Source organism: Macaca nemestrina, chromosome 17 (genome assembly GCF_043159975.1).
Source record: "Macaca nemestrina isolate mMacNem1 chromosome 17, mMacNem.hap1, whole genome shotgun sequence".
Classification (NCBI taxonomy): domain Eukaryota; kingdom Metazoa; phylum Chordata; class Mammalia; order Primates; family Cercopithecidae; genus Macaca; species Macaca nemestrina.
The window spans coordinates 75,601,072-75,623,663 of NC_092141.1; the positions used below are offsets into that span (position 1 = coordinate 75,601,072).

The following is a 22,592-nucleotide window of genomic DNA, read 5'->3' on the forward strand; positions in this document are numbered from 1 at the left end:
TCTCCACACAGGCCTGAGAGCCACGTGGTCCCACATGAGACACTGAGCTATGTGTGGGCTCCGCCTCCAGGGTTCCATGCATTCTTAGCGTCTCAGCAATCCAAGGACAAGCACATCAGCTTCCACGTAGTTAAACATAAGAAAGTTGTCCGTGTTTTAATATAAACTTTACTGACATTTAAACATGCATACTTCATGAAAAGTACAATATTGTAAATGTGCGGTAAAATGGGTTTTCGCCAAACTGAACACACTTAAGATCAAAACATGCCCACATTTGCACCCAGATCAGGAAACAGAACATGACGCCACCCTGTGTCCTTCTTGCTTCCCTTCTGTTTACTGTACTCCTTGCAAAGGTAACCTTTGTCATCGCTTCTAACAGCCTGGATTAATTTTGCCTGTTTTTTGAGCTTTCTACCAATGGAATCATACAATGTGTAGAAAGGATGTACATTTAAGATGAGATTTGTTTTGGTTCCCCCCTTTCCCCGCCAGTGCTCAATTTATCCCGTGTTCCTAGAAATAATAGAGATAACACAAGTGGAAAGACAGTCTCACAGTCTCATGAGAGGAAGGTTATCCATCCGGGGTCAAACCATGCTTGGCACAGAGCCACTCGTTAGGATTTAGCAGTAATTAAAATGACTGTGTTGTTTATACATTGTTTTATGAGTACATTAGTGCCTTGTTTATTTTTTATCACCAGAGAAAAAGTGATTCTCCTAAGTAAATGTTGTAGATCAGTGGTGAGCAAACTTTTTCAGCCAAGGGCCAGATAGTAAATATTTTCGGCTTTGCAGGTGCATATGGTCTTTGTTGCAACCACTCAATTCTGCTCTTGGGATGCAAAAGCTGCCTTGGACAATATATGCACAAATGAGGCTGGCTGTGCTCCAAAAAAGCTCCATTTGTGGACACTGAGATGGGAAGTTCACATAATTTTTACTTGTCACAAAATATTATTCTTCCAACTTTTTAAACTTGGAATCTTTCTGAAGTGTTTTTGTTTTTGTTTTGAGACGGAGTCTCGCTCTCTCTCTCAGGCTGGAGTGCGGTGGTGCGATCTCAGCTCATTGAAACCTCCGCCTCCCAGGTTCATGCCATTCTCTTGCCTCAGCCTCCCGTGTAGCTGGGACTACAGGCGCCTGCCACCACGCCTGGCTAATTTTTTGTACTTTTAGTAGAGACAGGGTTTCACTGTGTTAGCCAGGATTGTCTCGGTCTCCTGAACTTGTGATCCACCTGCCTCAGCCTCCCAAAGTGCTGGGATTACAGGCATAAGTCACCGTGCCTGGCCATCTTTCTGAAGTTTTTAAACACTGATTTAAATTCTCAGGATGAGCTGAGAACATTTTCTTAGTAAATATGGGCAACATGGTATAATAAAAACATGGAACCCCTGGCACTGTCCTTTTGCCGTGTCTCTTTGGGCAAGTTTTAACTTCTCTGGATCTGTTTCATCTTCTATGGGACAGGGATAATAGGAAGGACATTCCACCAGTAGCCCCAGGATAGCTGTACTAGTTATTTGTGAACAGAACCCCATCTGGAGAGTCACAGAGGATCCTAGTTGGTCAGCTTTCAGGCTGTGGCAGTTGTTAAATATTCTGAATATCACTCTTTTTCATGACATCCTCTCTACTGAGGTCTTGTATGCACTATGGCCAGCATTTGCCTCGCATATAGTAATTGCTCCTTCTCCTCTTCCCATGGAAATGGCTGTAGGCATTCTTGGCTAAGAGGGATGCTTTACTTTTGTATTAACTACCCTGAAGGGGTGGCCTGCCCCTCCACACCTGGCGTTTATCATCAGGTGGAAGAGAGACTTGAGAAAAGAAAGAGACACAGAGACTAAAGTATAGCGAAAGAAAAGTGTTCCCTCGGTATTTATTGATCAGTATCTTTACCATCTCCGAGAGGGGGATGTGGCAGGACAATAGGGTAATAGTGGGGAGAGGGTCAGCAGGAAAACATGTGAGCAAAGATCTCTGTGTCATAAATAAGTTTAAGGAAAGGTGCTGTGCCTTGATGTGCATGTATACAAACATCTCCACAAACATTTTAGTGCATTAAGGAGCAGCATTGCTGCTAGCACGTCTCACCTCCAGCTGTAAGGCGGTTTTCTCCTATCTCAGTAAATAGAACATACAGTCATTACACCGAGACATTCCATTGCCCAGGGACGAGCAGGAGACAGATGCCTTCCTCTGTCTCAACTGCAAAGAGGCCTTCCTCTTTTACTAATCCTCTTCAGCACAGACCCTTTACGGGTGTCGGTCTGGGGGACATGATCAGGTCTTTCCTTTCCCACGAGGCCATATTTCAGACTATCACTGGGGAGAAACCTTGGACAATACCTGGCTTTCCTAGGCAGAGGTCCCTGCGGCTGTCCACAGTGTTTGTGTCCCTCGGTACTTGAGATTAGAGAATGGTGATGACTTTTAACAAGCATACTGCCTTCAAGCACTTGTTTAACAAAGCGCATCCTGCATAGCCTTAAATCCATTAAACCTTGAATAAACACAGCACATGTCTCTGCAAGCACAGGGTTGGGGGTAGAGTTACGAATTAACAGCATCTCAAGGCAGAAGAATTTTTCTTAGTACAGAACAAAATGGAGTCTCTTATGTCTACTTCTTTCTACATAGACACAGTAACAGTCTGATCTCTCTTTCTTTTCCCCACAACTACCCCCAACTCAGGGACTTCTGTGCTACAGGTAGAATATCCTTATCCAAAATGCTTGGAACCGGATGTGTTTTAGATTCACATTGTTGGATTTGGGATTTGCCGTGGTTTGGCTGTGTCCCCACCCGAATCTCACCTTGAAGTGTAATAATCCCCACGTGTCAAGAGTGTTGCCAGGTGGAGATAATGGAATCATGGGGGCGGTTCCCCCCATACTGTTCTCATGGTAGTGGATAAGTCCCATGAGATCTGATGGTTTTATAAGTGGGAGCTCCCCCTGCACAAGCTGTCTTGCCTGCCACCATGTAAGATGTGATTTTGCTCCTCATTTGCCTTCTGCCATGATTGTGAGGCCTCCCCAGCCTTGTGGAACTGTGAGTCCATTAAACCTCTTTCCTTTACAAATTGCTTAGTCTTGGGTATGTCTTTATTAGAGCGTGAGAACAGACTAACACAGGACTCTCAACTTGTAGTTTGTCTAGTTTTCTATTCCCCTAGTGGCCACCAGGATGTGAGCTGTACCGTCACCTAGCCTACCTTCAAGTCAGCTCCTCTACCAACTCTACCTTGCTGTTTCAGATGGGTAGGCTGATTAAAACTCTCTAAAGCCAGAGGAGCCCTGCATTCTACCCTCAGCTGAGCGTGAGCCCTGTGTGACCTAGGAAGTCAGCAGCATGGACTTTGGGGCCAGACAGCCTGGTGGCATCCCATCCCCTGCCATTTATGTTATGTGCATCCTGTGACATGTTACTTACCTTCTCTGTTCTTCTGTTTCCTCCTCTGTGAAATGGGGAGAAATAGCACCTACTGTATAGTTGCTGTGAGGATTTGGTGAATTAGTGTGTGAGAACATTTCAAACAGTCCAGGAAGCACTGTGTAAATATTTGCTATCATTATTTTTTTGTTTTCACTCCAAACATATTGCTTGGTTCTGATGCTTTCTAATGATAGTTGAGGTTCCCAGGTATATGACCTCTAGATTAGAGAATTTACATATTAAATGACAGATTTGGTGTTGTGGGGAATCTCATGGGCATTGTTTTAGGATTTGATTATTTTCTGTTGTATCTCATTGTCCTCTTCTTAATAGCTCTAGACATCTAACCCTGAGCTAATGTTTTACTGTTCTGTTACTCAGAAAAATTCTGAAATGCAGGGGTTAAGAATGGACAATCAAGTCTTAAGTGCTTTGCAAAATGAATTTATTCCTTTGAGAATTAAAGTGATGTCCTGAAGGAAGTCACAGTTAATGGTTAGTTTCCTTTAGGGAAATATTCTTAAATAATTATAGTGCTGGTCTCACATATCTTTGATGGAAACCAAACAACTCCTGGGTTAATGTTTAGTTAAATGAACCAAAAAAAAAAAAAAAAAAAAAAGTATCACTTTGCTTAGTTAGAAGCAGAGGAAAATATTATTTGAATGGAGAAATGTTTGAAAATGAGAAATAAATATGTTACGGTGGTGGGATTACAGATGATAAGTATTTTTCTTTTTTTAAAAGATGGATTTGCCTTTTAAAAAGGGGGAAAAGCCTGAAGCTGTTACAGTCTGTCTCTAAACTAAATTATCTTCACTGCAATCTAACATTGTGCAGCTAAGTGTCATAAAATTAAGACCCACAGCCTAAACCCTCTAATAGGTAAGACTATTCTAAGACACTGGTAACACGTCTCTGAAGAGTGCTGGCGTTTTGTGCTGTTAGTTTCCTGGGTTGATTTTGGTTTGAGTTCACAGCAGAAGTCTGTTGGGTGGGCAGAAAGGAAGAATCATCACGCTGGGACATGAGTCCGAGCGAGTCCTGTCTGTCCTCTGCATTCTTCCTTCCCCCGCATTGTCCTGGCTCGGCTTCAAGCAAGTCTGTGAGGTAAAGGTTGGTGGCTTAGTATCCTAGGGCTTCTGTGACAAATTATCACAATCTGGTAGTTTTTATTGTTTTGTGTTTGTTCGTTTGTTTTGGTTTTGGTTTTGGTAGAAGGCAAATGAGGAGCAAAGTCACACTCTGTGGCCCAGGCTGGAGTGCAGTGACTTGATCTCGAGCTCACTGCAACCTCCGCCTCCCGGTTTCAAGCAATTCTCCTGCCTCAGCCTCCTGAGTAGCTGGGACTACAGGCGCCCACCACCACGCCCAGCTAATTTTTGTGTTTTTTTTTTTTTTTTTTAGTAGAGACGGGGTTTTACCATATTGATCAGGCTGGTGTCAAACTCCTGACCTCAGGTGATCTGCCTGCCTTGGCATCCCAAAGTGCTGGGATTACAGGCATGAGCCACCGTACCCGGCCAATCTGGTAGTTTTAAAACAACGGAAATTTATTGTATGACAGTTCAGGAGCCCAGAAGTTCCAAATCAACATGTCAGGAGGGCCACACTCCCTCCAGAGTCTCAGGGGAAGATCCTTCCCGGCCTCTTCCCGCTCGTGGTGGCTTCCGCTGTTCCTTGCCTCGTGACCGCATTATTCCATTCTCTGACACTGTCTTCACACGGCCTTTTTCCCTTTGTCTCTGTCAAATCCCCCTCGCCTTTCTGAGGACACCAGTCATTGGACTTGAGGCCTACCCTAAATCCAGGATGATCTCATCTCAAGGTCTTTATTTAATTACACCTGCAAAAACCTTACTTCTAGATGAAGTGGCGTTGTTCGTCTGGGTTAATACCTGAGGTTCATTGCCTCACGCCAAGGAAATCAAGGACACGGACACACAAGGAGTGAGTTTAAGAGCAGGAGTTTAATAGGCAAGAGAAAGAGGAAAGCTCTGTCTCCTGCAGAGAGAGAGGGGCTCCTGAGTGGGTCTTCCAGTTCCATCGTGAAATGCACGGGGGAGTTTTACAGATGAGCGTGAAGAGGCGGTGTCTGATTTACATTGGGCCCAAATGATTGGTCAGATAGGTGTGCTATTTGCATAACATACAAAGAAGCTGGCTGCCCCACCCTAATCTTTTGTTATGCAGGTGGGTTCTCTGCCTGGCCAGCGCTTGTTGCCTGCTTGTTTACTGCACACCTGGTTGACAAAAGGGAAGATGGACCCTCCGTGTCGAACACGCCTGGCCCCCAGGTAGCCATTTCCTATTGGCAGAGCTGCCGGCATTCACCCGTGCAAGCTTCCAGCTTGCTTATGTATGTCTGCAGTTCGATTTTACAGGCTGTTCTGCTAGAAAAAAAATGATTCGGGGGCTGCTTTTTGTTAAAAGAGAAACCTTACTGAGGACTCTCTCACCCTCGCTAACTGCCCAAGTAATTTCTTTCTAGTTCCTGTAGCACAAATAAGGTCACGTTCTCAGGTACTGGGGATTAAGACTTGGGACCACTCCTTAACCCACTGTAGCTGGCCTCACAGATGTCTTAGCTGACCACCAGGCAGGGGTTTCCACCCAAGGACGCACCTCCCCATTCCCCGTGGCACCGGCAATGTGGAGTGGGGAGCCACGGAGCAGGGAGCCAGCAGCTTAAGTTTGAAGTCCAGCTCCCTGTTCTTGAGACTGGAACCTGGAGGGCGTTATTAAATGTCTCCCAGGCTTGGTTCCTGTCTTGTGTAAAATGAAGGTGACGGTGTCTACCCCTCTGGGTCACAAGAAGCATGTGGGAGAATATGAGAAAGCAGCTGGCAGGGTGCACGAGTTACAGCAGGAACTCAATACGTGTCCTTGAGTCTGAATGCAGTCACTCAAGGTCCTCAGTATTAACTGCCTTGCTCTCAGGTGGGTGATGTTTGAGGATTAACAAATCTGTTGGGTGAATCCAGATAAATGGGGAGGTGACCTTTCTGGATGATACAGGCTGTTAACCATGAGTTAACATATTCAGTAAGTTAATATAAAGAGTCTTGGCAGTGCCTGGTGCAGCAAAAGGATGTGTATCTGTGGTTGTCATTGTCATTGCTGTGGTCGCCGTTGCTATGGCACCATAACCCTGTTGATCTGAACCGGTAGAGATGAGGCCTTGAGGTGGCCCCTGGAGATCACAACTGAGGATCCCTAAGCCCACCCCCAGGTATGTTGTGAAAGTGGCTGCCTTCTTTCCTTTACCTAACTTGTGACATCCTTCAGCCCAGGACTCAGTACACAGTGGGCCCTCAAAAAATAGGGTTAACTATTAACTGAAAGATCTTATTCCAGGTGTTCAGGGAATGAGCAGAATTAGTGTGACTTTCTGCTAATATCTTCAACTGATGTGATGAGAGTAGAGTTCTACCAGTGGCCACTGCAAAAGACACAGAGCATGCAAAATCCTCTCTCCTTTTATCAGAAGGAAGAGCTTCTCCATCCTTTCAACCTTGGACCAGTAATTGGTCCCTTTAGGAGTTAGTTTAAGAAAAGCCATGCATGCCTTAGCCAGCCTGAAGTCAGACCCTTAATGGGAAGCTGGTGCTTTATTGAAACTCAGTAACGGAACACTGCTTTGAGCTCAAAATAACTTCCCCTGAGCTCCTTCAACAGCTTGCTCCCTAGGTGGCCCAATGTTTTGCTGCTGTCTAAAGTTGTATGTACTCCAGTGAAGCTTGAGTTTCTTCATGATCACCATCCACCATCACCAGTTAACATGGGCTGAATATCCATAACATGTCAGACTCAATTGGGATGCATAAAGGACACCCTGTGCCTGCACTGGGGTTGTGGGCCTGAGGGCTCTTAGAACTCCAGATGGCTGCACAGACGCAGGTGAGGCTGTGGAGCAAAGGCAGAGTCGATGGTGAAGGGCCTATTTTTAACATTTATTACCGCCATGTTGCTCCTACAGTGCCATTATGAATGGTCTCTGTGAGTCCGGGCAGTGGTTAGTGTCTACTCAGAAACTTCATGTCTGTCCTCCTGGGATAGAATATGAACAGAATCCAGGTCTGGAGTCATGGATGTTGAACGTGATAGTACGTTTCCTGGCATCACCGACGTCTGATCTCTTTCCATCTTCCTGCAGTTCTATGAACATTTCTTTCTAACACAGTGTTTTCTAGGGGCTAATTCTAAGTTATTTTAGGGGCCAGTCATCCCTTGTATCCTTCCCCTTTCCTCCCAAGGTATCCCGAAGTTGATGTGCAGTGTTATTGTACACTTTTTCAGCATGTGCAAGCCTGTCTAGCTTATATAACCTGTCATCATTTTGTGTTGTTTTACATTTTATATAAATTGTATTACACTCTACAGATTCGTTTGTAACTCGTTTTCTGTCCAACCTTATAGATTTGAGATTTATCCATATTGATTTATGTAGATCTAGTTCATTCATTTTACTTGTTACATATAATGACAATAATTTGTTCATTTTCCTATGGAGGGCAGCTAGATTGCTTCCACATTTATGCTCTTTTAAACATACACATACACACACACACACACACACACACACACACACACACACACACACACACACATCCTGCTGTGGCTCTTCTTGTGAGATTCTCCTATGTGAGAATTCGCCTAGGTCTGGGGTGTACTTAGAAGGGGAACTGCCAGTCATATGTATCTTTAACTTTACTAGCTTTGGCAACTTGCTCTGCAAAGTGTCTAAACCAATTTACATTCCACCAGCAGTGTTGGAGGATTCTACTTCCTCAAATTGTTACCAGTGAATGCTTTTATCAGGTTGACCAAAAAGTTTCCATGTGGCTGGGGTGAAATAACAGGCATTTGCCTCCCTCTGATTGCTGGGAAGGTTAAACACCTTTGCATATGTTGATTCGCCATCAGTGTTGCTGCTTCTGTGAATTGTTTGTTTATATCTCTAGCACCTTTTCCCTCTTTCCTGTTTTGGGGCATGAGGAAGAGAGGAGATGCTTTACTCACCGATGGGTAGAAATTCTTTACATATTCTGGATACTAATTTTTTGTTGATATAAGTTGCAAATTATCTTCTGCTGGGATGTGACATTTTCATAAAATATTTTGATGAAAGAAAAGTGAGAAGTAGGGAAGAGTATTCAACCTTTAAGAGAAGCATCTTTAAAAGGGTCTGTTTATTCTGCTCCTGAGACAAGTTGGTGGTGTGTTAAACTAATGAATCATTACAGTTCCTATATATGCAGTTATCATTACATTAGGCTTTTTTACTCCTTTCTGAGGTTCCGAGGTTTTGTTTTGTTTTGCTTTGCCTTTTTCTTTTCTCTCTCTTTTTTTTTTTTGAGACAGAGTTTCACTTTCTTGCCCAGGCTGGAGTGCAGTGGCACCGTGTCAGCTCACTGCAACCTCCGCCTCCCAGGTTCAAGCAATTCTAGTGCCTCAGCCTCCTGAGTAGCTGGGATTACAGGCGCCCACCATCACGCCCAAATGATTTTTTGCATTTTTGTAGAGACGGGGTATCACCCTGTTGCCCAGGCTGATCTCGAACTCCTGAGCTCAGGCAGTCCACCCGTCTCGGTCTCCCAAAGTGCTAGGATTACAGATGTGAACCTCTGCACCGGCCTTGCTTTGCCTTTTTAAGGCATCACCTTTAGGGACTTGCCTTTGTTCTTGATGATTCTCCATGCTCACTTGTTTGAGACTTTAGTAACAAGTTGCTAATACCATTACCTAAGTCCCAGATGAATATGAAGTCTGCCCACTTCCAGGTCATGGTATCTTAAGTTCTTATGACCCATAAAAGGCTTAGACTAGCTTCTTGACACCTACCAGCCCATGGGTGATTAGCTCCCATCCTCCCAAACTGGAAGCAATCCATTTCATTACAAACCCACCAAAAAGCATAATTCTGTCCACCAAGAGATAATGGCTGTTAGTACCCTGACATATATCCTGTTAAACTTTTTCCAATACATATGAGTATATCAATATCATGTAACTAAAGTGATCATAAAATACTTATTTTAGATTGTAGGTTTTTAACCCAATAGACGTCTCAGAAGTCTTCCTAGGTTAATGCAAACATTCTTACAGTGGCAGCTTTGGTGGCTGTATAGTATTCCATTGTTATCTTGAAGATTTCAAAAGATCTTTTTTGTTGGATGTGTGGCTGATTTCCATTTTTTTTACTGTAAGGAGCGATCTTTAAGTGAACCTTCTTGTGCATGGATGTTTGTGAACGTCTAAAATCTAAGACCTAGAATTGCAGGGTGAAAGTTACACTGATCTCTACGACTTTTGATGTATACCCTACAGGTGTTTAGCGTGATGGTGGGGGGCAGTTGTCTGGTGCTCTCATTTGGAGGAAACTTACTGAGCATGAATTGGGGATACGTAGATGATAAGATGATCTCACTCCCTTGTGTCAAGGGCTCATGGTCTAGGGCAGCAGTCTTCAACCTTTTTGGTACAGGGACTGGTTTCACGGAAGACAATTTTTCCATGGACCAGGTGGTGGGGTGGTTTCAGGATGAAACTTTCCACCTCAGATCATCAGGCATTAGATTCTCAGAAGGAGGGCGCAGCCTAGATCTCTCAATGTGCAGTTCACAATAGGCTTTGCGTTCCTATGAGAATCTCATGCTGCCGCTGATCTGACGGAGGCAGCGCTCAGGCAGTAATGCTTGCTTGCCCGCCGCTCACCTCCTGCTGTGCGCCCCAGTTCCTAACGGGCCATGGACAGGCACCGGTCCACGGCCTGGGGGTTGGGGACCATATACTGGCAGGCGAGCAGGAGGCAACAGGCTCAGGACATGAGGAAACTGCCCCTAGGAGGAAGGAGGTTGGTCTCCAGTTTAAGGAGGCAGATGTCAACTGCCTGAAATTCTCTGGAGACGATACCCCCAGCTCCCCTCTCCACCCATCGGCTCTTTCTAAATGATATAAAATGCTTCCCTTGACTAAAAGCACAGCCCTTGCTGTGTCTGAGGTGAGCCACAAAACCTCTTGCATTTCAGTCTCCACCCCTGTTAGTTGTGGAGAATAATAGCTACAGCTTCCTCTGCCTCACAGCCATGAGATGCAAGGCACATAGTGGATGGAAGAGTGCTCAACCACTGTGAAGCTCTGTGTAAATGTTGTATACACAGTACCCCCAATGCGGTCCTCGGAGCGTGCACGAGGGTGTCTGATGAGTAACAGCTCTCGGAAGACGTTAAAGAGGATGCTTGCCTGGACGCAGTGGCTCACGCCTGTAATCCCAACACTTTGGGAGGCTGAGGCGTGTGGATCACCTGAGGTCAGGAGTTCGAGACTAGCCTGGCCAACATGGTGAAACCCCATCTCTACTAAAAACACAAAAATTGCCAGGCATGGTGGCGGGTTCCTGTAATCCCAGCTATGTGGGAGGCTGAGGCAGGAGAATCACTTGAACCCAGGAGGCAGAGATTGCAGTGAGCCAAGATCCCACCACTACACTCCATCCTGGGTGACAGAGCAAGACTCCATCTCAAAAAAATAAAAAATAAAAAAAAAGTGGATGCTGGTCCTGAAATGAGACCTCCTTTCTGAGCAGGAGTATGGACAGCCCAAGAACCCACCACTGCAGCTTAGAATCCTCAACTGAGCATCGCTGGGGGAGCACATGGGCTCTGCTTGCTTATAGGCCTGGGTTCAGATCCCAGGTCTGCCATTTACAGCTCTGTAACCTCAGACAAGTGACTCAACCCCCTGTGCCGCATTTTCCACATCTGTGACATCTGGTGATCACAGAGTTTTTGCGAGAATTGAAAGGAATAAGGCATATAAGGTGCTCAGACTGTGACTTGGTGTGGCCAGTGCTCAATACATGTAAGCTTGTATTATTGTTCTTGTTATTTACAGCGTTTTTTTCTTTTCTTCTCTTTTTTTTTTTTTTTAAGACAAGGTCTTGCCCTGTTGCCCAGACTGGAACGTAGCGCGTGATCAGGGCTTGCTGTAGTTTCGACTTCCCAGGCTCAAGCAATTCTCCTTCTTCAGCCCCACAAGTACCTAGGACTACAGGCGTGTGTGCCACCATGCCCAGCCAATGTTTTTTGAATTTTAGTAGAAACGAGGTCTTGCTATGTTGCCCAGGCTGGTCTTGAACTCTTGGGCTCAAATGATCCTCCCACTTTGGCCTCCAAAGTGCTGGGATTACAGGTGTGAGCCACTGCTCCCAGCCATATTTGCAGCTTGTTAATACTTGCGAGGAAACTGTTAGAATAGAAAAAAAATCATTCCCTCAGCCATTTAAAAGCATCCTAAAATCAAGTTCTTGTTTTAAGATAGTTTCATTCATTGTTCTGGTATTTCCTAAATAGTTCCTTCCCAGTAAAAGTGCCCCACTTTGGTGGTTTAATTATAGGCCATGAGGATTTGCTTTTTCCGTGTAAGGTTGGAAGAAAAAGTTGGTTTGCTGCTACAGGAAATGAGTAGAAGCTCTGTTGCCCTCAATAGCCTTGTGGAGTTGCCCTGGAAGCCTATGTCCAGAGCTGTCTCCCAGGTCATCCCATTGCTGCACTGTGGCTAACTCCCATGCAGAGAGGGCCCTCTTATAAATACCTAAACATAACCATGTTGAGAGAGCAGTCATCCCTGGTGAACCTGTTTTTAAACTTATCGCGGAAACCAGTTGCCTTTGCTTTGAGGTGATTTTTGTGCATCCAGGGGTCTTAGAACTTTAGACCCAAGAATGTCTGGTCCTAGCTTTGGGGGTTTCATGGCCTAGGATGCAATATTTTAATGGATAGGATCAACATCAGAGTAAATTTTAATTTTTCTAAATAAAGACATTATTAAAAGTTACCAGCTGGGCATCATGGCTCATGCCTGTAATTCCAGTACTTTGAGAGGCCGAGGCAGGCAGATCAGCTGAGGTCAGGAGTTTGAGACCAGCCTGGCTAACATGGCAAAACCCCGTCTCTACTAAAAATACAAAAATTAGCTGGGCATGGTGCTTCATGCCTGTAGTCCTAGCTACTTGGGAGGCTAAGGCAGGAGAATCACTTGAACCCAGGAGGCAGAAGTTGCCATGAGCCAAGATTGCACCACTGCACTCCAGTCTGGGCGATCCATCTCAAAAAAAAAAAAAAAAAAAGGTCACCATTGGCCAAACCACCGTTTTATCAAAGAAAAGTTTATTTTAACACCCACCTTCCTCAAAAAATAGAAAAAGGAAGGAAGGAAGCAAAGACATAAGCCTGGTACATTTCCAAAGACTATATAAATTAATTTCATGTAAAACTTCCTCTTTTGTTCTTGTTTTTTGCCGACGCATCCAAGGAATCACAGACTTCATATATGCAAAGAAGAGATAAGATGACTTGCTCTGAGTGGTGTAGTAAATCACACTCAGGCAAGACTGGAGCACGAACGGTTCTCCTGAAGATGCCTTCTAGGCTGCTAGTCAGTGAGTTGTTTAAACTGACTCCAATCCTTTTGTTGTGCAGATGCAAACTGTGATGCAGTTGAATTATGTGATTTGTTTTCTAAATTGTTCATAACCAAAAAACATAGATTCATTTTATTAAATAAAGAAACATTTATTTAGAGTTTAAAGGTCTGATCCTGAGGTTGCGTCAGGGTGGACTAAGCTGCTGTAATAAAGACATATGAAATTCGTGGCTAAGGAAAGAGAGAAGTCAGTTTTTCCTCCCATGTAGCAGTCCTTGGTGGGGAGGCTTGGCTCCGTGTGGTCATTCAGGGGCCTGAGCTGCTTCCATCCTGATGCTCTATTGTTTTTCCTGAGTACTTTCCTGGTTTGCATGGTGGAAGCTGGATTGCTGCTGTGTGTGCATGGAAGTGGAGGAAGAGGATGAGGCACCAAAACTCTGTGTCTTGAGGCCAAGACCCATAAGCATCATAGCACTCTGTTCACATCCCACTAGCCCAAGCTCACTAAAGCAGTTGCATATAACTGCAAGAGAGGAAGGCAAATGGAGTCCCCAGCTGGAGGCCACATGCACAGCTGAAACTTGGGGGAGGAGTGAGGAGGGGTTCCTATCACTAAAAGAAGAGGAGAATGACTACTTGGGGACAAAGAGCAGATTCTTTGTCACGGACATGAAGATGTTTTTAATCCATTCTGTTTTTCTCTCTAGCAGAATGGGAAAAGGAAACCCCTGCTTCTAGAACTGTTCCAATGTTCTGCCCATCCTACCAGACTCTCCCAATATTTGGAGGGCAAAGGTTCAGGCAGACATTGCTTGGCGTAAAAGTAAATTTATCTGGCTGAGTGTGAGGGCCCACGCCTGTAATCCCAGCACTTTGGGAGGCCGAGGCGGGTGGATCACCTGAGGTCAGGAGTTCATGACCAGCCTGGCCAACATGGAAAAACCCTCTCTCTACTAAAAATACAAAAAATTAGACGGACATGGTGGTGGCTGCCTGTATTCCCAGCTACTTGGGAAACTGAGGCAGGAGAATCACTTGAACCTGGGAAGCAGAGGTTGCAGTGAGCCGACATCGTACCATTGCACTCCAGCCTAGGCAACAAGAGCGAAACTCCACCTCAAAAAAAAAAAAAAAAGTAAATCTTTCCCGCATTGGTGATTTCCCTGAAGGTCTGGTACAATGGAGGATTCCAAGCCTTTCTCTTTTTCCCAACCATGGCTCTTCCATTGGAGTCTTTCACAGGGAGATCCAAGGACACTGTGGGAAGAAGATCTTGGGTCCCCAAGGCCCCAATCTGATCGCATTGCCCAGTGTTAGTGATGACAGCTCTTCCTGGCATATGCTGGTTGGGTGGGATGGTCTAAGGACGGCAGGAAGTTTTAGAGCCTAAATTTACCAACTCTTGGCCCCTGCTTGATGATGCTCAACAGAATGAACAAAGCTGTAGATTACTTGTCCAGATGGCCTCTTTATTTTTAGATTGGTGATTCGTTTCCAGCGTCTCTTTATTTCTTCACCATGATGGTCTGAATGATGACTTCAGTGAAGGGCAAACTCAGGCACTCTAGGAAAGATACATTATTTAGCGTGTTATTGCCTGACACGTTCTGGGAAATCATAGGGAAAAGCATCTTCATGTGCAACATATGGGTTGTTTTTTTTTTTTTTTAAATTTATTTGTTTTTGGTACATTTACAGTTAAATTCCCCAAATCAAAGAAAATGACTTCCCAGTTCTGGGGAAAATAAATTACGAATGGAAATGGAACCCAGCTCCTCTCTACCACACGGGGCCCAGAACATGATGTTCTCTGCTGCAAAACTGCATAGATCAGGTTGGCCACAGAACTGCAGGTGCCTCACTGATCCACATTCCTCAGTTAAGGACCAAGATAGAAACCTTTATATATACTCTCACTGAGGGAATTAATATCTGTGTTAGTTTCCTAGGGCTGCCATAACAAATTGCCACAATTCAGTGGCTGAAAACAATAGACATGTATTGTCTCACAGTTGAGAAGGCCAGAAGTCCATAATCAAGAGGCTGGCAGAAAACAAGGTGGTTCCTTCCATCCCATGTCTCCCTCCTAGCTTCTGCTGGTGTTCAGCAGTCTTTGCCAGTCTTTGCTTTGAAGACGCATTATTCTAATGTCTGCCCCTGTCTTCACATGGCCGTCTGCCCTGTTCCTCCAATATTTTCCAATCTCCCTCTTATTTTTTAAAAAATTATACATGGGGTCTCACTTTGTCGCCCAGGCTGGAGTACAGTGGTGTGATCTTAGCTCACTGTATCCTCAAACTCCTGGGCTCAAGTGAGCCTTTCACCTTGGCCCCCCAAAGTGCTAGGATTACAGGTGTGAGCCACTGCACCTGGCCTTCCCTCACTTTTGTTTCACAAGTACATCAGTCATTGAATTTAGGGCTCATCCTAAATTCTAGATCACCTTATCTCAAGATCCTCAACTTGGGTACATTTGCAAAAACTATTTTCAAATAAAGTCAAATCCACAGATACCAGGGATTAGGACTTGGGCATATCTTTTCAAGGGATGCAGTTCCACCCACTACAATATCATAGCAAACATGCATCAAAAAGGTTAAGTCCATTACCACTGATCCCATGTTGTGTTGACTGCAAAGGTGTATGGCATCAAGCCTCAACAGGCCCATTTTTCGCAGTTGGAAAATCAAAAGTGCTAGAAAGCAAGCTGGCTTATCCTGTAGGGATGGGTGGTGGGTCGCCTCAGGCCCTGCTGTCATTGCCAGGGACCTCATTTGCACAGCTGCGCGTGAAGCGGCTCGCACGTTGTCAGCAACGCTTCCTTCACGTGTGCTTGCTCTCTTAGTGTCTGTAACTAGCGGGCGGGTGTGGTGCCTGTCATTCATCTCCCAGGGTTTGATAAATGTTATTATACTTCTTGATGGGTACCTTCTGGCATATTTACCACTTTGTACCTTTGCTGTTTATTGTGGTTCCTTGGAGCCCAATAAAAGCAAGATAAAAAAAGCAAGCAAGAACAGGGCAGGAAAAGTCAGAACTGTAATTTAGTCATGTAAGGTTCAATTGGATGTGTTTTTCCTTTGCCCCCTGCCTTCACCGCTGGGCTGTTAGAGCCAGGCTCTGCTCCACTTCATCCCAGTGACATTATGCCCCCGACATCCCCATCCTTTCTGGGGTGATCAGTGTCTTCTTCAGTGCATGATGGAAAGGGGAAGATTTTAGTTCGTATCAGATATTTGGAATCTTTGTAGGAAATCGAAAAAATATTAAACTTAAAACAATTTATTCTTTTAAAATATGTATTATGAGAGATGTTGTAGTATAGCCACTGTAAAATGAGAAAATATTATACAGACCTCAACATGGGCCGGGCGCGGTGGCTCACGCCTGTAATCTCAGCACTTTGGGAGGCCGAGGTGGGTAGATCATGAGGTCAGGAGATCGAGACCATCCTGGCTAACACACGGTGAAACCCCATCTCTACTAAAAAAATACAAAAAACTAGCCGGGCGTGGTGGCGGGTGCCTGTAGTCCCAGCTACTCGGGAGGCTGAGGCAGGAGAATGGCGTGAACCCGGGAGGCGGAGCTTGCAGTGAGCCGAGATCGCGCCACTGCACTCCGGCCTGGGCGACAGAGCGAGACTCCGTCTCAAAAAAAGAAAAGAAAAAACAGATCTGAACATGTAGCAGGCGTGGAGTGCTTAGGTTTCACGGGTGGCCTTGGAGGTTCTGGCTCTCATGCTACTGAGACAGCCGAGTATAAAGGGGTCCCTGAGAACCTCCGACCCGGCCTGTGCGCTGGGAGGAGTGTGCGCTGGGCGGAAGCCGTGGAATTTCGTGATGTCTGCAGTGGGGAAGAGCCTGGCCTCTCCAGTTCCGGGGAGGTAACCAGGGATTTAGTCTGTGAGGCGGGAAGCCCACTAGGAGGAGACTCTCGCTTTGCTGTGTCCCTCTTTCCTTTTTTTCTTTTTCACCCAATAAACCCTGTCCTCCTCACCCTTCAAGGTGTCTGTGAGCCTAGTCTTTCATGGTCGTGTGACAAGAGCCCGGCTTTTAGCTGAACTAAAGAGAAAGCCCTTACAGCACTACCATCCAGCGTCCTCCTCCTTCCTGCCCTGGATTCTTTAGAAATAACTGGAAACTCTCTCCAGAAGGTGTTTTCTGTGATGGCATAAATGGATCAGTGGAGGCCCAGGGCCAGTGCTCTGTCTCTGTCTCTCTCTCTGCTGTGTTTCCTTGGAATTCTGGCCCTCAGCCCTTTCCTGAACGCATCATCTCCTTGAGGGTAAAAGGAGCAAGAGAACACTGTTGTCGCAGACGCCTCATGTGAATTGTTCCATTTTTAAGACAAAGAACGACAGTTGGCCTTAAAAATAAATCTCATTTGTGTTTCTTTTGGTTGTTGAGAAGTAAAGAATTTTTGAAACAGATCCTTTTTATATACAAACGTTTGTCTAAATAGAGCACTTTTTAGATCTTAAACAGGAAAGCGAGCACTCGGAGATGCTTCTGTTGTGGGCTTTGGTAGACAGAGAGGTGAAGATCCCTTCTATCCCTTGTTCTCTTTCAAATAGATGTTTTTATTGTGGTGAAATATCCATAGCATAAAATTTACCACTTTTAACTGTGGAATGTACAGTGTAGTCATGTTTAGCACATTCATAATGTCACGTACTCATCACCACCATCCATCTCCAGAGCTTCCTTGTCCTCCCTGAATGAAGCTCTAAACTCATGAAACACCAGCTCCTCATTTTCCCTCCCCTCCAGCCCTTTGGTAACCACCATTCTACCTTCTGTCTCTGAATTTGACTGCTCCAGACACCTCACATAAGCAGAATCGTTCAGTATTTGTCATTTTGTGACTGGCTTATTATTTCACTTAGTATAAAGTCCTCAGGGTTCATTCATGTAGTCACGTGTCAGAATTTTATTCATTTTTAGGACTGAATAATATCCCACTGTATGGTTATACTGCCCTTTGTTGATTCACTCATCAATGGACACGAGTTGTTTCCACCTTCCCCGTCTTCCCACTGAAGCCTTCCTCTCCGTCAGTTCCCAGCTGTCGCACCCTGTCTCTCCTTGGTGATCGCCTCTGGAACAGAATTTTGCTGTTATGAGCCACTCCTGTCAACAGGATTTCCCAGAGTATGTTAAAAAAAAAAATCACAGATAATAGCTCTAAATAAGAACTTGCTTTGGGTAAGCTTTGGTGACATCTGTGAGAAAAAGAAAGTGACCTGGGAGACAGGGAGGGTTCCTGGCATAATAAACATGTTCTTAAACCTTTATGCAAATCCCAGATTAGTAGATATCGTGGGAGTCAACTTCTAAAAGAAAACTTGATTTCCGAAGGCCACGCACAGTTATTCTGTTTCACCATGTGTTTTGTTTGTAAGAGGAATACAGTGGAATAGAGAATGTTTGCCGCCGCCAAGGTTTTCTCTTGTCCCCTTGCTAGGTGGAAACCAAGTGCTGGATGAAATTGTGTCTGTCTGGATGCTGAATAAAGACATGGTTTGCTGAATTCATTTTGGCAGCATACACTGAGGACAAAGTACCAGTCTACAACCACACTACTTAATTAGGATTCTCTGAAGACATGCCAATAGCATCTGCTTCTCAGAAGTAATGCTGCAAAAAGATTAGTCTTGATTTTGAGTATGACTTGATTTAGCCAGATGCATAGGCCCACTTCTTTAAAAGAAAGTCCAAATTTATCTTCTGTGTTCTTTGAGGGAGTGACAACCTAGAATCAGCTTCAAACATAAAATGTGGAAAGTAATGTAAAATGTTTACAATTATGATTGCATTTCTAAGATTTAGTAAACCTTTAGCCACCAAGAGACTGGACTTGGGGGTGTGTTGCCTGTGATAGGATGCTAAGTTGTTTCTTGGCAGAAACATGGAGATTGTTAAACTAGGATGGTGAAGCATGACTTTTTGTCTCTGTCAGCTACTCTGAAGCTATCCCTGAGTCCCCTGGAAGACATGAGCATCCCTTCCTCCAGGACCCCAAGGCTCCTTGTGAATAATACCACATTAGAGCACTTGTCATGCCATGGTGGAATTTTCATGTGTGCACGGGGTTTCATGTAGACATGTGTGTACATAAAGGGCACAGACTCTGCATTGTTTTATTCCAAGCATGGGGCCAATTAATTGCAGTAACAAGGACAACCATTTATTAGATGGCTACTGCACTGTAGGCCCTACTCTAGAAACTTAATCACAGTGAGAAAGGCATTATCACCATTTCTCAACTGAGGACCAAGTAGTTTCGAATTCCCTCTGGTCACTCAACTCATAAGTGGACCCGTGAGACTTGTGGGACTCCAAAGCTGGTGCTTTTCTCATCAGAACATGACTTCCATGTTGGTGGGAAGACACCATATGTCTCATAAAAGAGTTAATTATCAAAACCGCAATGAGATTTTTCACACTCACTGGGATGGCCACGATCAAAAAAGATAATAGTAATTGTTGATGAGGATGTGGAAAAATTGAAACCCTCATAGCTTCTGGAGTGTACATTGGTACAGATCCTTTGGAAGAGTATTTGGCAGTCACTCAAAAAGTTAAAGTTGCCATAGGACCCAACAATTCCTCTTCTAGGTATATACCTGAGAGAATGAAAACATGTGTTCTTACAAAAATTAATACAAGAAGGATCATAGCAACATCATTTATAGAAGCCTAATGTCCATTAGCTGATGAATGGCTAAATAAATGTGATATATTCATGCAGTTGAATATGATTAGGCAACAAAGAGGAATGAAATACGACACATGCTGCAACATAGATGGACCTCGTAGACATCCTGCTCCGTAAAAGCCAGACACAGAAAGTCACATATTGTGTGATTCCATTTATATGAAACATCCAGAATAAGCAAATCTATATAGACAGAAAGTAGGTTAGTGGTTACCTAGGGCTGGGGATGGGGAGCATTTGAAGGGGATTGAGGAGGAACCACTTATGACTTTGAGGTTCCTTTTCGAGATGACAAATTGTGATAATGGTAGCACAGCTATTAAAAACCACTGAACTATACCCTTTAAGTAGATGAATTGTCTGGTATGTGAATTGTATTTCAAAGCTGTATTTAAAAAATATTTAATGAGGCCAGATGTGGTGGCTTATGCCTGTAATCCCAGGACTTTGGGAGGCCGAGGCAGGCGGATCACTTGAGGCCAGGCATTCAAGACCAGCCTGGTCAACATTGTGAAACCCTGTCTCTACTAAAAATACAAAAAAAAAAAAAACAAAAAAAATTAGCTGGGCGTCGTGGTGACTGCCTGTAATCCCAGCTACTTGGGAGGCTGAGGCAGGAGAACTACTTGAACCCGGGATGCGGAGGTTGCAGTGAGCCGAGATTGTACCACTGAACTCCAGCCTGGGCAACAGAGCAAGACTTCATCTCAAAAATAAAAATAGTAATAACAATAATAATTAATGAAGATCTTTGCCTGTCTCAACAGTCACTAATTACTGTTAATAGCCCTTATATACTACTAGCTTGAGGTTGGCATTACATTGTGATAACCTGGTCCAGTGTGTCCTTTCAGAATGTAGCTGTTGTGCTTCCGTTTCACTCTGGGCACTTGTAGGGGCTCGTCTGTTAATGCTTAATGGTGGGAAGGAAGCATCACACAAGATTTACTAATTGTCAAAGTCACATTGAACATGTTTCTTTTTCATTCATCTTCATGTTCTGAAAGGCTCCAGTGAATCCCCTCGAATGGTCTGTTACTTGAGCCTTTTGGAGAGAGACAGCAACCTTCCTGGCAGACAGGGAGCCACTGATCGGATACCGTCCCATCATCCTAAAGCTTTGAGGGCAGTGAGGACTCCAGTGAGTCATACTGACTGCTGCCACGACCCTGTTTACACTCACTCTTTGCAAGATGTCAGGGTCCTCTGTTCTTAGCCAATGTGGTGGGGAATGAAGCTCTTGCTGCTGGTTTTTTTGGTTTTTTTGTTTTTTTTGTTTTTTGAGACAGGGTCTCAGTCTGTTGCCCAGGCTGGAGTGCAGTGAGCCCTGACCTCCTGGGCTGAAGCAATCCTCCTACCTCAACCTCCTGAATAGCCAGAACCACAGGCATTCTCTGCCATGCCCAACTAATTATTAATTAGTTGCTGGGATTACAGGCGTGAGCCACCACACCTGGCCTAAACTCTTACTTCTGATACCTTTCCTCCCTGCACCATAAACGTTTACAAAATTCATGGTCCTATTTCAGAATTTTACCACCTCACTGGGAGGCTTTGTATCATCCTTTTGTCCTCATTGAACATCCTCCTTTATTGATGAGGTGTTGAGCCCTTGGTCACCTCCAAGTACACTGAGTGTTCCATCAATGGACATCTCACTGCTCAGACGGTTATTAGCGGAGTGGTATGTCCTCAGAGGCCACTTGAGTAAATGTGGATTTTTCAGAGATATGGAGTTGGCAATGTAGCTAAATTGCATTTTAAGAGCAGAACCTACAAAGGCTCAATGTCTACAGTTCATCAGTATCTTTCAGAGACTCATTCATTCATCGGACAGATGCCCTGCACTGCTCTAGGTCCTGGGTAGAGGCTGATGTCACGGAGCCGATGTGTGGATGCATGTGGCAGAGATGCAGCAAGAGCTGTGATGCCTGTGGGGAGCATGCAGAGTAAGACAGACATCAGTGTGAAGTCAGGTGGTCAGGAAAGCTACCCCCCTGTGGCCCGTGCCTCCCTCTGTAGCATGGTTACACCCGGCTGCTGCATTTGGTCTTCCAGAACTCCTTGATGTGCCATAGTCCATGCCATGCACGGTCTGTTACACCGCCATGGTTAGGGGTGTTGGGAGGGCCACCACTAGAATGAAAGTTCAAGAAGAATGGGGTTCTTGCTGGGCTTGTTTCCCATAGACTCACCTGCATTTATAGCTGTACCTGGTAGGCAGTAGACACTCAACTATCTGTCAAATCAGCAAATGTTAAATATCACTACAAATACCTGTAGAATCAACCAATATTAAAATGATATAGTTCCCCTTTGTGTAAGAAAGAAATTAAGGCAAAAGTGAACAAAGAAAATTTTAAGATATTAAGCTAAATGTCTAAGATAGATAAATAGTGTGAATTCAGACGATGAAGATACTGAACCAGATGGCTGTGTTTCTCCATCTCACCACCAATACGCTTTAATTACATTAATCAGACCCAGAGCATGGTCTGATTTTCCAGTGGTAAGAGCTCTTGCCCAGCTCTTATTTGCTCTCAAAAACATTTCCTTCTCTTTAACATATGTAAATACCACCTTCGGATGCATGCATATTCACATAGCCACAGATATACACACACGTAAGTGTAATCATCAGTTTATGAGATAAATTAGTGATGAGATTCTGATTTCTTCTTTCTATGCTACCAGATTTTTCCAAGTATGTATTCACCTTATTTAAAAAAACATGCTGCAGAATCTCATTGTTGTTCTTTAAATTTAAACTGATACTTATTATTAAGAGGGAGTGAACAGTTATTCAATAAATGGTCCTTATTGAATATTTATTGAATATTGGTGAATTTAATGCAATCAACTCAATAATTTGGGAGAATAGGGAATTTAGACACTCATTTCATACTATGCCTGAAAATAAATTCATTATTTATTTAATGATGAAAGATGAGAGGCTTAAATATAATAAAGTTCAACCAGGCCGGGCACAGTGGCTCACGC

General features: G+C 44.3%; 1 protein-coding gene across 5 annotated transcripts in view; it reads left to right on the forward strand.

Moving 5' to 3' along the window:
• LOC105469029 (protein kinase C alpha) overlaps nucleotides 1-22,592 on the forward strand; it is a 528,020-nt gene that overhangs the window by 286,737 nt on the left and 218,691 nt on the right. The window contains exon 1 of one of the 5 annotated variants that reach the window (XM_011719551.3): nucleotides 4,129-4,559. The exons of 3 other annotated variants lie outside the window; for them this stretch is intronic. The gene's annotated coding sequence lies outside the window, so the exon portion shown is untranslated. Of the gene's footprint in view, nucleotides 1-4,128; nucleotides 4,560-4,877; nucleotides 5,747-22,592 lie in introns of those variants that run through there. One more of the 5 variants, XM_011719552.3, reaches the window with a different exon arrangement.